Consider the following 14,152-nt stretch of genomic DNA (forward strand, 5'->3'; position numbering starts at 1 on the left):
GGAGTCATGATTCATGAATTGGGACAGCCTTCGTCGCCGCGCTGTAACGTAATCGGCCTACAAATACGGCCTTCGAAGGATGCAGCCCCTGAGGCTGACTTCTGGGTCAGCCTCGGCGTTGGTACATTCCCTTTCCAGTTGATTTTGTGAAATGTAAAAGTGTTTTCTGAAATGTAAAACTGTTTTCTGAAATGTAAATTTGTTTTCTGAAATGTAAATTTGTTTTGTGAAATGTAAAAGTGTTTTCTGAAATGTAAAAGTGTTTTCTGAAATGTAAATTCTTTTTCTGAAATGTAAATTTGTTTTCTGAAATGTAAATTTATTTCGGTACTTGTAAAAGTGTTTTGCACCCCCCGGCCACCGTACTGCATTGATCCATGATGATGTATTCTACATTTGAAGTGGATCCGATGATGTATAAGGGAGATAGAGCACTTGAAATGTCCTATGGGGCGCTTTTGATCGAAATTCCAATGTAATCCAATAGAGCTGTTTTGATGTTGACAAAGTTCAACCATATTGAGTTTGGAGAAAATCAGATCATGCGACACATTTGTAGGCCGCATTTGAGGGAGTCATGATTCATGAATTGGGACTGCCTTCGTCGCCGCGCTGTAACGTAATCGACCTACAAATACGGCCTTCGAAGGATGCAGCCCCTGAGGCTGACTTCCGGGTCAGCCTCGGCGTTGGTACATTCCCTTTCCAGTTGATTTTGTGAAATGTAAAAGTGTTTTCTGAAATGTAAAACTGTTTTCTGAATTGTAAATTTGTTTTCTGAAATGTAAATTTGTTTTTTGAAATGTAAAAGTGTTTTGCACCTCCCGGCCACCGTAATGCAGTGAAGTGAGTGTAGCTTCCATCAGGAAGGTCAGATTTCGCCCAAATTTTGAGTGCTTCTCGCTAGAAAATCAGAGAGTATAAATACAGAGGCAATAAATAAACAACCCAATCAGGTGGAATTTGGAGCAGCTGGTGACAGGGAGAATGCAGAGCAACTAAACGAGTGATGCTAAATATCACTTGATACACTTGGCCCTGTCTTTCAGTGTTTAACCCTGTCTGTCCTAGATATAGCTACTGGCTGAGCTTCTACTGTGACTAATTGTATGTGCTCTCTTTCATACTCTAGACTTGAAAACTGGCTCAGAGTTCATCTGCTTAGCTGTCTTTCTCTACTAGATGAAGCCTCTAAAGGAACTATAATCATTCATGTTTCACCTTTCTTTAGCAGGTTTCTTCCTGCTAAAAGTGTAGTGATTTTGGGGTTGTTTGGTTTTTGGTTGCGGGTTTTTCCTCTTATGTTTCTCACAGTTGAGTTTTGGAACCTGCTTCTGTGTTTTAGAGGTAGTGCTATGTTTTGGTTTCTTCTGATTGCTGAATTCTGTTCATATTGCTTTCTGGATTATGTTCTCTTATTGTAATGTTTCTAAGGTTTTGATTATATCCGGGTAGTATTGAGTTCCTGCCAAGCTTTGTTTTCACTCTCTATCTCTGTTAAGCAATCAGCTTCATTCGGCCCACCTGTACCATGTCAATCAGCTTTTGTTTTTCACTTGTGTCTCACCCTCATTCGGTTCATTCCTCGCGGAAACATTACGGATGACTTCCCTCTTCTGTCACTCAGCTCATGCCAAGCTTGTCTTGCCTGTCTGTTCATGCCTGTTTCTGCCACCACCTGCTGAAGTGAGTTTTTTATAACATCCTTTACTCACCACCTACACTTCCTGCTCATCTGCACTCCGGGGTCCTCCACTACACAGAACCTGACAAAAAGGAAGTTTTCCTCTCCACTGTCACTACATGCATGCTCAGTATGAGGGATTTCTGCAAAGTCAATGCAAACAACTGTCCACTGTCGCTACATGCTCATCCAGGAGGGGTGAATGTTGCAAGTCACTGACTCGATGCAATCTGCTGGGTTTCCTTAGATAGAAAACGTTTAACCAATTTGAATAATAAACTGAATCTAACTGCACTGTTTAATAATTAGGATTATTTAGAATGTATGCACCCGACTCTGTATGATTGGACTGAATTGACTTTGTAAAGTGCCTTGAGATGACATGTGTTGCTGAATTGGTGCTATATAAATAAAACTGAATTGAATTGAGCTGAATTTACACAGATGAGCAGGAACATGGAGAAATCCAAGAAAGTTACATAAATATCTAAAAACAAGAATGAACCATGAACCTAGTCTTGTAGAGAACGTTGAGAGACTCAAGACCCAACACTCTGGATGAGCTAAAGGCCGCTATCGAAGCATCCTGGGCCTCCATAAGACCTCAGCAGTGCCACAGGCTGATTGCCTCCATGCCACGCCGCATTGAAGCAGTCATTTCTGCAAAAGGATTCCCGACCAAGTACTGAGTGCATAACTGTACATGATTATTTGAAGGTTGACGTTTTTTGTATTAAAAACACTTTTCTTTTATTGGTCGGATGAAATATGCTAATTTTGTGAGATAGGAATTTTGGGTTTTCATGAGCTGTATGCCAAAATCATCTGTATTAAGACAATAAAAGACCTGAAATATTTCAGTTAGTGTGCAATGAATCTAAAATATATGAATGTTAAATTTTCATCATGACATTATGGAAAATAATGAACTTTATCACAATATGCTAATATTTTGAGAAGGACCTGTAGTAGCTTCTGATTTACATAAATATATAAAATATTATTAAAGAGTAAAAAAGAAAGTCCTTTAGCCAACATGCCACCAAAGAACAGATTATTAGAAATAGTAGATTTTCTCAACAGTATTTATTCATGTGGAGAAGGGTCTTTTGTGTAAAGTATTATTATTACTCCAACAGAGCCAAAGCAGTTATTATGCATCATTACCCTTAGCGATAACATTACATAATGACAGCATCTTACTATTCCAATAACTGTTAGGCCTGACGTGACGTATACCAAGATACCTTTTTTCCAGCCTGCTTAACGAAAATACATATTATTTATGAATTATTTATTCACTTCTAAATAATCAGTGGAAAAATCTAAATTGACATCATAGTAATAATGGCCTTCTAATAACTGCGGACTACCATTTTAGCATATTTCCCTGGTGTTTTGATGATTTATCGTGAGTTCATACTCTTTGAGATTGGGGGGTCTTTTATCTAACTGTATATGTGTGTAATAAAAAAAAATAAATGTTCTAGTTGTTTCCCACACACATTAAGAAGAGTAAATAACAGCTTTTGACATATATGCTGTATCTTCATTTGAAACTTTTATGAGTTTGGATTTTTATTTTTGTTTTCTTACTTTTGTTCTAATTGGATTTAGACTGGGGTATGTTTTCTCTATGTTTCAAGGGTTGTGTGGTGTACCTAAGTTTTCCATATGCCTTCTGTTTCTGAAAAGGAAGAACATATACAAACATTATGCATGTACATTAACTGTGAGTTGTCTTTAGCCCTATATAACATGGCTTTCAGTTAGGTCAAAAAATATACAAGCTAACATTTTTCAGCTTGTCAAACGTTTTTATAATAAATGGCAAAATGTTTGCACAGGGGGAACAAGTCAGCACATTTCTTTCAAATGACAGGAACACAGCCTCTGTAGAAAACGTTTTACGAAACAGAAAAGTGCAAAAACAGAAAAATTATGAAGTAAATTATACAGAATAGTAATAGGGGTATGTAACAAAAAATGTGAGGGACAGTAAAAGTGTGAGAGGCTGAGAGAGCAGAACAATTCGAGAGACAAGCGTAAATGTTTTCTTAATCGAAAGAGGTGGCAACCAGCCCCTCTACAGTGTATTTCACTGTTGAAAAGACTGCAATCTCAAAGAGGTAAAGAAAAGACCATACACACATCTGATTTGTAAGCAAAATGCACTTTCTTCTTGACACTAGCATACTTGTTAGAAAATCTGTTCTTCACATCCTGTAACCTTGCAATGAATACCACTTCAAACTTTTTGAATAGTGTGTGTGTGTGTGTGTGTGTGTGTGTGTGTGTGTGTGTGTGTGTGTGTTTGAGGAGAAGCTCAGCAGCCACACGAACAGGATTTACAGTGATACTATTCTGTTGGATGGGTGCAAAAACTTGTTATCACTCATGTAAAAACTTTGTGTTGCAAGGCACTTGCACTATGCCTTCCTCCCTGTGTGTGTGAGATCATTGTTATCTTTGTGAGAACCAGCCTCCTTTCCGTCTCACACACACACACACCCTGTCTGAACTGTCTGTTGTATTGTGTATATAAATAAAGAGATAGGGTGTCAAAAACTTTGTAGTTTCACTGCAAAGTGGGCTACCCTTGCTGCAAGTAACTCTGACTGTATCGTTCTTACCTCTGAGTTGACTAAATAATACCTAACATTTATTGGTCCTTCGTAGCCAGATTAATTCAATAACCTTATTTCTCTTTGCTTTAACAGTGACTCTGGGATCTGTGGGGGAAGCCTGACGTCGAGCGAAGCACCGCTGCACAGCCTCCATTAGCCGGAGTGGCTGAAAGTCCTGGTGTATGTGAATTTACACCTGGCCAGAGGGTTATCACCTTCCTCGGCGCGGGGTGACTCTCACAGGGTCCAGAGAGTCACCAAGAAGTCAACTCCGAGGTGAGACAGTTTTAAAATACAGTTCATAGGAAAAGTACTTAACAGTCGCTGGTAGTGCGTCGCCGGTAAGGACGCTGCATTCGGATGGTTTTATTCCACCGTGAAAGGAATAGTGACAAATTTGGTACAATCCGGCCGTGAAGGGAATTAAAGAAAACGACTGAGGATTATTCCCCTGCGAGGGAATAGAGTAAGCGCTATATAAATAAAAGAACAAAAGTACTTAACAGTCATTGGTAGTGCGTCGCCGGTAAGGACGCTGCATTCGGATGGTTTTATTCCACCGTGAAAGGAATAGTGACAAATTAAGGTAGGGCCCCGCCAAGAAGGGGGCCAAATAAAACGACTAAGGGTTATTCCCCTGCGAGGGAATAGAATAAGCGCTATAAAAGTAAAAAGAACGGAGTAAATTGAACTCATAAAATAACACCAAGTTAACTTAGAAAAATTACAAGGTACCTGAAACTAACTGTGTGACTGTGTTGTGTGTGTATGGAGGACTAAGCATTTTAATAGAATCAGCAGGATTCTGCTAGTCCTGTGTTTTCTTTTGCCCAGATTAAAACTACGTACTGGTGACTTTGGAGATTCAGGTCGGATTTCATTCCAGAAAATTAACACCGCTGCGAATTAGTCGCAGTAGAAGGCCGTGTTAATGTCCTCTCCTTAAAGTCTCATGCCAGTGACCTTTTATCTGGGACATTTATACTACAATTAAACTAACATAAAACATAATGGGGAAGAAACAAAGTAAACTAATTGACTTAGAAGGGGAGGTAAAGTTTATGGAGAACTATGTAAAAGGAGCAGGTATGATCTGTCATAGATGGAATAAAAAATAAAAAACATGGGTTTTTGGGCAAATTAGATACAAAGAATGTCTTAAAATTACAAGGGGATCTAAAATTAGAAATAATGAAAACTAAAAAGAGAAAAATAACAAAGAACAATGGGGAAGGGACAGAGAAAAAGCTCTGATTTAACAGAAATATGTACACGATGGCATAAAAATACGGATTTTCAGGTAACTTAATTATCACTGAAATCCTAAAACTACATGGGGATCTTAAACTGGAGATTATGCATTCAAAAGATTCAAGAGACAATAAAAAACCTTGCCAGATTATAATTTCAAAGGGGACCTCTCAGTCCCTGAGTGCAGACAGTTGATAAACAGATTAAACAAAAAGATGAATAAAAAAAAAAAAAACATTTATACAACACAGCGGCTACAGTGACACATTGGGAAGACCCACGTGTCAAGGGGGGAATATGTCACATCTGGTAAAGCATTAATGCTACACTATAAATTTTTCTGACTATGCAAAGAATTTTTGCAGATCGTGCATAATTTGTTGCAAACACGGGGGAAGAAATATTGCCTAGTTGCAATAGATGAACCTAGTGACACATTTCTTCCCCACATATGGTATCCCACAGATTATAAGGTCAGATAATGGAACTCATTTTGTAAATAAATTAATAGAACTAAGTTTTAATGCATTAGGGTTTCAGTTAAAGATTAAGGAAAACAATGGAAGAAACAGGGAGGGCATGGCCCGAATGCCTATCCCTGGTTAAATTATGGATGAGAATAACTCCAAATCAAACTGGTCTTACTCCATTTGCCACCTACTGTACATCATTGTATAACTCCACCCACTATATTCTGAGTCTGAGATCACGTGACACCAAGTTGCTAATGTGAATTTGTATTCTCAAAGAAATAGTACATGGCAGACCATTTTCTCTGCCCTCTGACATGAATGAAATAGAGAAAGCACAACAGGAAACTTCATTAGCTGAGTGGATGAATAAAATGTTGCAGACAAAAGAAGAACAAATGTCCAGTGGTCTGCCGATAATCTCTGCTCCTATCCCACAGAATGACCTGAGGCCTGGAGACCTGGTCCTGATTAAGACACTCCACCGGAAGGATTGGAGCACTCCTCGGTGGAAAGGGCCGTTTCAAATACTCCTGACAACGCCCACAGCTCTGAAAATAGCAGAGAGGCCTTCCTGGATCCATAAAAGCCACTGTAAGCCAGTTTTGCCGTTACAGGAGCCAAACCAACCGACGGGGTAGCAGAGGAAGTCCGGGTTCAAAGGAGTTGGAGGACCCATATGGCCCAGCGTCTCAAACCGGTGAAGAAAACAGCTGATCTGCGCCCAATTATAAAATGGCTCTCTGTAACAAGTGGACAGGACTGATAAGCCTGAGCTTAATTCTGGTAGCAGGACTCTTTCTCTATCTAAAGCAGGATCCACAGGAGGTGATACCGAACCAGAAGAGATGGAGATCAGACGGGACCCATCTCAGAACACTGACGGAAGGACATGACACACACCCATTTCTGCAAAATTACTGGTATCGTTATGTGTATGACACAGCTAAAACTCAAAATAAAACTGATTGTTATGTGTGTTCTATAATGCCCGTGCATTCCCAAGGCCCCACCATATATGTCAAAGCTATGAACCTCACTGAGACAAGTTGCGCCATATCAATGGGCCTGATAGGATATACAAATAAAAAGTTATTTCTTATGCCAGACCAATCTTTCAGTAACCAGAGATTAAATTACAGTTGTGACCCAGAAAACTGCACTTGCGACAGAAAACAATGGCAACCTCTCAACATTACAGGGAAATCAGAACCATTCAAAGCATATGTAACAGACCCCGGAAACCATCGACACTGCATAAGACAAAATATTACAGGGAATCATACTCATTTTGTAGGGAATACTACGAAATGTAACTACTTCTACACTTACAGGAATAATCCCGGAAACGGCACATACTGGATAGAAGGGGTGGCATGGTTATGTGATAATAACGCTTATGTACTTCCACCCAGTTGGTATGGTGTATGTGCCCCAGTTTTCACATCAGATCACACTGTGGTACTTAGTAAGCAGACTATAGTTATACCACATAGGAGATCAAAAAGGGAAATAGATGTTAAACCACATGACCCCATTTGGGGAACAAATGTCCCAGATGAATTTAAACTTTGGTCTAAAGATGATAAAACATTATTATCTCTCTTACCCTGGTTAGGTGTGGGCAAATTAATGCTGCGCGTGGAAACTTTAAGTTATCGATTTGGATTGTTTCTAAATAACTCCATAATAGTAGAAGAGGGTCAAAACACAGAAATGAGCGCTATGCGAGCCATGATAATTCAGAACCGCATGGCTTTGGATATTCTAACAGCATCAACGGGGGGCGTTTGTGTTCTATTGAATAACACCTGTTGCACATATATCCCAGATAATTTACACTCTGCAAACATAACGGGAGCATTAAACAACCTACGGAATCTGCAAAATGTCATGGCACATGACCACCCAGATCCTAACTCTTCTTGGTCAGATTGGATGCTCACAGGGGGATGGATAAATCTGTTTAAGGTTCTCCTAGTTGCAGTAAAAGCCTGCATGGGCCTTCTGTGTCTCCTGTCAATATGTATTATCCCATGTTGCAAATGCATGGTACAAAGAATAGTAACTCAGTCAGTCACGGTGGCATATGCAACATTGAACCAGGTAGAAATGCACGAAAATGAAGGAGACGATTATGATGACATGTTGTAAATAAATCACATCAAAAGCCTGAGTGTACTCATACATTGTATTTCATAAAATGACCTTACAGCAGAAAATCGAAAGAAGTTGTTGCTTAAGTGAAACGGGAAAAAGTACAATGATAACATAAACAGGGCAGATTTTTAAATTCCTTTATTATGTTTTACTGTTTTCATTAAGTATTATTCTTTTATTTTTTTGATTTCAAGTATTATTCTTTTATTTTTATGATTTCAAGTATTAATCAACATTTAACTTTTAATGGTTGCCGAGGGCGGCGGGACCGTATGAGTATTTCCCACAAAATATAATCTGTTTACCGTCCGTGGGTTTTCGCTCATACAAAGTATTTTTCTTACTCGTTTTTATATTAAATGTTTGTACTTGTGATAAAAGGAGGGATTGTTGGATGGGTGCAAAAACCTGTTATCACTCATGTAAAAACTTTGTGTTGCAAGGCACCTGCACTATGCCTTCCTCCCTGTGTGTGTGAGATCATTGTTATCTTTGTGAGAACCAGCCTCCTTTCCGTCTCACACACACACACACCCTGTCTGAACTGTCTGTTGTATTGTGTATATAAATAAAGAGATAGGGTGTCAAAAACTTTGTAGTTTCACTGCAAAGTGGGCTACCCTTGCTGCAAGTAACTCTGACTGTATCGTTCTTACCTCTGAGTTGACTAAATAATACCTAACATATTCAAATGGCATATTCACTAGCATGCAAAACTCTAATTATTTTCAGCTGGAATGCAACAAAAATGCTAATGCAACAATGTCTATATACATCTGGAAAGTCCTTTTAAACAAGTAATAAAATCTTGACACACGAAAAATAAATCATCAATAAATACTTCAAAATGCAACCATGACTTGCTAGCCGGGATACTTTTCTTGTATTTTGATTATTGTAGACAGCTTCACAGTTGCATCTCCACTCCAGTCTGTTGTCCAGGAGTGGAGATGCAACTGTGAAGCTGTCTACAATAAGGGACAGAGCAGACTGTACTTCTTGAGGAAGCTTAGGTCCTTTGGTGATTGCAGCAAGATGCTGCATATATTCTATAAGTCTGTTGTGGATAGTTTGATCTCTTCTGCCATCATCTGCTGGGGCAGCAGCATCAGAGCCAGGGACTTAAAAAAGCTCAACAAGCTGATAATGAAGGCTGGCTCTGTTCTGGGGACTCCTCTGGAAACTCTGGAGATCATTGTGCAAAGACGGATTCTTCATAAAATGAAGAACATTATGGAGAACCCTGAGCATCCTCTTCATGAGACTGTCCTACAACAACAGAGTGTCTTCAGTAAGAGGCTTCTTCAGATCTGCTGTAAGACAGACCGCTACAGGAGATCCTTCCTGCCCACACCAATCAGCATCTACAACGGCTCTTTGAAGAAATCTGCATAATATGAGCTACAACAACATTTAATTTCCCTTTGGGATTAATAAAGTATTTTTGAATTGAATTGAATTGAAATTTTAACATGCTTTTCTTCCAAACATAACACATTGGTATAGTAATCAGGGAAAAGGAGGCAGAAAGAAAATCGTGACGCTTTTTTTCTCTTAACAAATGAAACATTATTTAAAAACAGCTTTTTGTATTTCTTCAGGTTATCTCTGTCTGATACTAAAATTCATTTGATTATGTAAAACACTTTAAAGGTATTTTTTTAGGCTCTAGTGGCCTTTATTTCTTAATTCTTTTGATAGTAGGTTGACAGGAAATGGGGAGGGGGGAAAAATCAGGGAGGGAAATGCAGCAAACTACGACGGGCTGGGATTTCATCAGCTACAGCCTCTGTCAAGGACTAAGGCCTCCATACATGGGTCATGCACTTAACCCCTTGTGCCACCAGCACCGTGTAAAACATGTTAATCATTTTTGAGAGAGAAAAAGAGCAAAAAATGTAAAACATTTTTGTGTAGGAGAAAATGATGGTGAATGGGCACCACATGAGTTGAAAACTTACAGTCTTTTTTGTTTTGTCGTTTTTGTATTCGTCAGTTAAGAATGACATTGTGTTGTGCTTTAGACTACAATGAACTACTAATAAGCAATATCTGCTAACCTCAATGTTTATTGGTTTTGTTTCCCTTATAAGTGGTAAAACTCATGTTAAATGTTAGATGCCACTGTGTAAAGATTCTCATAGTCACATAGTCTGATTTCCTAAAGTGATGTGTTGAAGTTCCCTTTAATGGGGCCTTCTGCGCATTCGTTTATTCACCGTAACCTAGAGGAATTCACAACACATTAGAATAAATCACACGGAGACAGCTGTATGTTCAATTACCTGGGCCCAGGGGAAGAGAGCTCATGTGGACAGGACACACCGAAACTTCTTCTGGCTCCCCCTCACTGGGCTCATTTCTTTTATTAAAACACACACGAAAATGGGCAGCGCCCTTGTTTACAATATTTTCTTACACATATTCACGTACACACTTTTCCGGCTGACCATATTTAGACCGGTATTGTCCGCCAGCTGCATCCCGTATCTACTGATATAAGCAGGGAGTAACACTTATCACCAATTTTCACACACACGCAGTTCTCAGTAATTTTCCACTTTCCTCTCCTGTGAGAAATACTTCTGCAGGCCACACAATGTCTTATACTAACACATGTTACACATTTTATTTCCCACACTGGTTATGAACATAATAATAATGTACACACATAATATATCTCCACAGATGCTTTTCTGTTGCTGAAACTATGCTTCTTTAGTCACAGTGTCTAGTGAAAAGCGTGCAGTTAGGTGGCAGGGTGTACTTGTGTGCTGCAGTGGCTAACTCTGCTTGTTGCTGATGCTACAAAAATCAACACTTGTCATAAATTTCAGGAGAAATCTGCTGACTCTGTGTATCGGTTAGCTTAATAAGAAAGCACAACAGCAAACCGTGAAGGAAATACTTTTTTATCAAGTTATAGTTATGACAAAATTACAATCACGGTAGTTTCCCCTTCATATCAGAACATGAATAATAATGATCTTGTTCTAATAATGTGATAAATTACTGTTAATTCAGTCTTGTATAATAAAAAACATAATACATATTAGATAACAGAAATAATATGTTTAATGTTAACTAATCAAAATGTTTCAAAGAATGTGATAAACGTGGAACAGAAAAGGTCCCAGGCTGTTGGACTGCCTCAGTCGACCGCTGAAAATGACATTGTTAAGAGAAGAGAAGATGATGCCTCCGGCCTCTCCTAAAGTGCATTGACAACATCAAAGCATGGATGGTTGTGAATCTTCTGAGCTTATTAACAAGAAAACAGAGGTAATTTTATTCAGTATTTTATACACAACTCTTCCAAACCTTGGTGAACTGGAGTCACATTTTAAGCAGGTTACAAATTTTGGTGTAACCTTGGATTTAGATTTTAGCTATGTCAGGTTGACAAACTGAAACCAGTTTTGTCTAAACATGATCTAGAAAAAATAATCCATCCTTTTATCACAGCCTGTCTAGATTATTACAATTCACTTTCTGCTGGGATGATTCACACACCTTCAACTCATTAAGATTGCTTAGACCGACTGACCAACTGCTTTTGGTTGTTGTTGGGAGATCGGGCTTTTTCAGTTGTGGCTCCAAAATAATGAAACAAGTTGCCATTCAGGCTTATTTTGCTTTTTTTAAGTCTCTCTTCCAAACACACTTATTTTCAGTGGCTTTTGACACAGGGTGAGACACAGTGCTTTATAAATAAAAGGGATTTGGGTTTGGATACTTAATGGGGTTGTTGGGATTATTACATATATATGATCAGCATATGTGGGATGATCACCATGAAACTGAAGAAGAGTTATCCAAAACTGCAAGTTTAGATTATGTTGAAACTACTTTAACAAAGACCAAATGGATCATTTAGGTAAAGAACAAAAACATTATGACAGACATACATACATATGATAGTATGTATTTGTATAGTTGTATTACTTTTTATATCCACCTTATTCTTATAACACATGATGCCTTAAGTGACTTGTGTCTATGACTGTTGCATTCTTACATGTAAACAAACACAAAAATTGTCACAATCTGTTTGTTTTGCTCTGCGTGATCTTCCTGTTTTCCCGGAGAAGCTCTGCTGAAAAAATACAGATCAAAACATGTTGGAATGTCAATTTTTAAATCTTAAATTGGATACTATAATCATTGCTGCTCCTTGATCTTTCAAAGATTAGGAGGATAACGGGAAGAACCAGGTAGTTTTTCAGTACATATGCTGGTATGGGCTGTTTCCTCAGGTTCTTTGCTCCTTTGGACAAATAAAAATCAAATTGTCAGCATCTGCCATTTTGGACTTTGTTTTGATTTTGTGTTTTTTTTACTTTTTCAGTTAGGTGTTTCTATTTCTTTGGGTTTAGTAGTTATGTTGTTTATTTCTTTTGTTATCCTGATGTTAATTTTGCTCTTGTCCCACTCAGGTCTATGTCAAATAAACTGTCTCCCAGGTTTATAGGTCCTTATGTCATCCATTCTGTTATCAGTCCCTCCACTGTTCGTCTCTGCCTGCCTTCCAGTTTCCGCATTCACCATGTATTCCATGTTTCTCTGATTAAGCCTGTCCATGCCAATACGCTCTGCCCTCCGGCCGAGCCCCCTCCACCAACCCGGGACTTCCAGGGCCACCCCACTTATTCGGTCTGCCGGATCCTGGCCTCCCGTCGATGAGGTCGTGGGTGGCAGTACCTCGTCGACTGGGAGGTGTACGGTCCGGAGGAACGCTCCTGGTGCCAGGTTCCTTCATATTGGGCCCTGCCCTTATCCGGGACTTCCTTGCCTCCCAGCGGGTTCCGCATGGGCCGCCGGGTGGCAGACATTGAGGGGCAGGTGGTGTCAGGATCTGAACTGCTGATCATGCCAGTAACCAGTTTCCTCACTAGGTGTCGCAGGAGTCCTGAGATGTGAAGGCTGACAGGTGCAGCCTATCTGGTCATCAGCCACGGTGCAATGAAAGGGAGGACTGCCAGCATATCAGCGGCTGACTGTTTTGCCCCAGTGGTATTACAACCGGCTCTCCTCGAATCTCACGTTTTAAAGTGTTCTTGTCAAGCCAAGCTCTCAGTAACCTTTGCCTCTCTTATGCAGGTATTGCTCTATGCTTCGCTGCTTTGGTTTAGAAGAATCTCTGGAATTCCCACGGACCGTGAACTTCACCAGACATCTTGCCTGGCTGGCAGTCCGAACGGATCGGTGTACCACTCCAGCCGCGAATCCTGTCCACCCCTCCTCAAAGGATTATTGTTGGAAAAATTGTATATAAATTTATATTATATTTTTTCCTTTTTCATTAACTTTACTATTTGATCTTTATAACCTTTCATGTATGTGTGAGTAATGATGTGATCAGTTGTTTGCAGACAAGGATCAAAGGTGGAGCGGGGAAGGAAGCAGTCACAGTTGAGGATGTCATAAAGATGGTGGCTGACTGTGCTGAACAAAGGACACACAGATCTTAAGATGGGGGAGACTGTGGAAGTGTGCTGTTGCAAGATAATGGTGTATATGACCTGTTTACGTTGCAGCTGCTTATCCCACCCTTTAGAGCAGCAACGTTCACGTAACTAGGGAACACCCTAAAGATAATAACCTGACATTTTTGGTCCTTCGAGCCGGATTCCAATTATGCCTGAGGATCCCAGCGGGTAGGTGGAATCCAGTAAAGACCGTGCGCACGGCAGGCTCTATCAGGGAGACTCTCAGACCCTTTCCGGGACTGGACCTCGGCCCGCCTGCTGGGCTCTGATGGCTGATGGAACTCTGAGAGAGAGCGGAAAGACAAGTGGTGAGTTGAGTTTGGATTAAAAAGTGTGACAAATGACTGGGGGTCATTGCGTGAAATAAAACCCTGTGAATCCTAGGCCCTAACAGGTAAAAGTAGGACGGCGGAGACCTGAAAAAGTATTAAGAGTTAATACTGAAAATTCCGTGTTTAAAAAGGGGACGGC

This window comes from Girardinichthys multiradiatus, chromosome 5 (assembly GCF_021462225.1).
Source record: "Girardinichthys multiradiatus isolate DD_20200921_A chromosome 5, DD_fGirMul_XY1, whole genome shotgun sequence".
NCBI lineage: Eukaryota > Metazoa > Chordata > Actinopteri > Cyprinodontiformes > Goodeidae > Girardinichthys > Girardinichthys multiradiatus.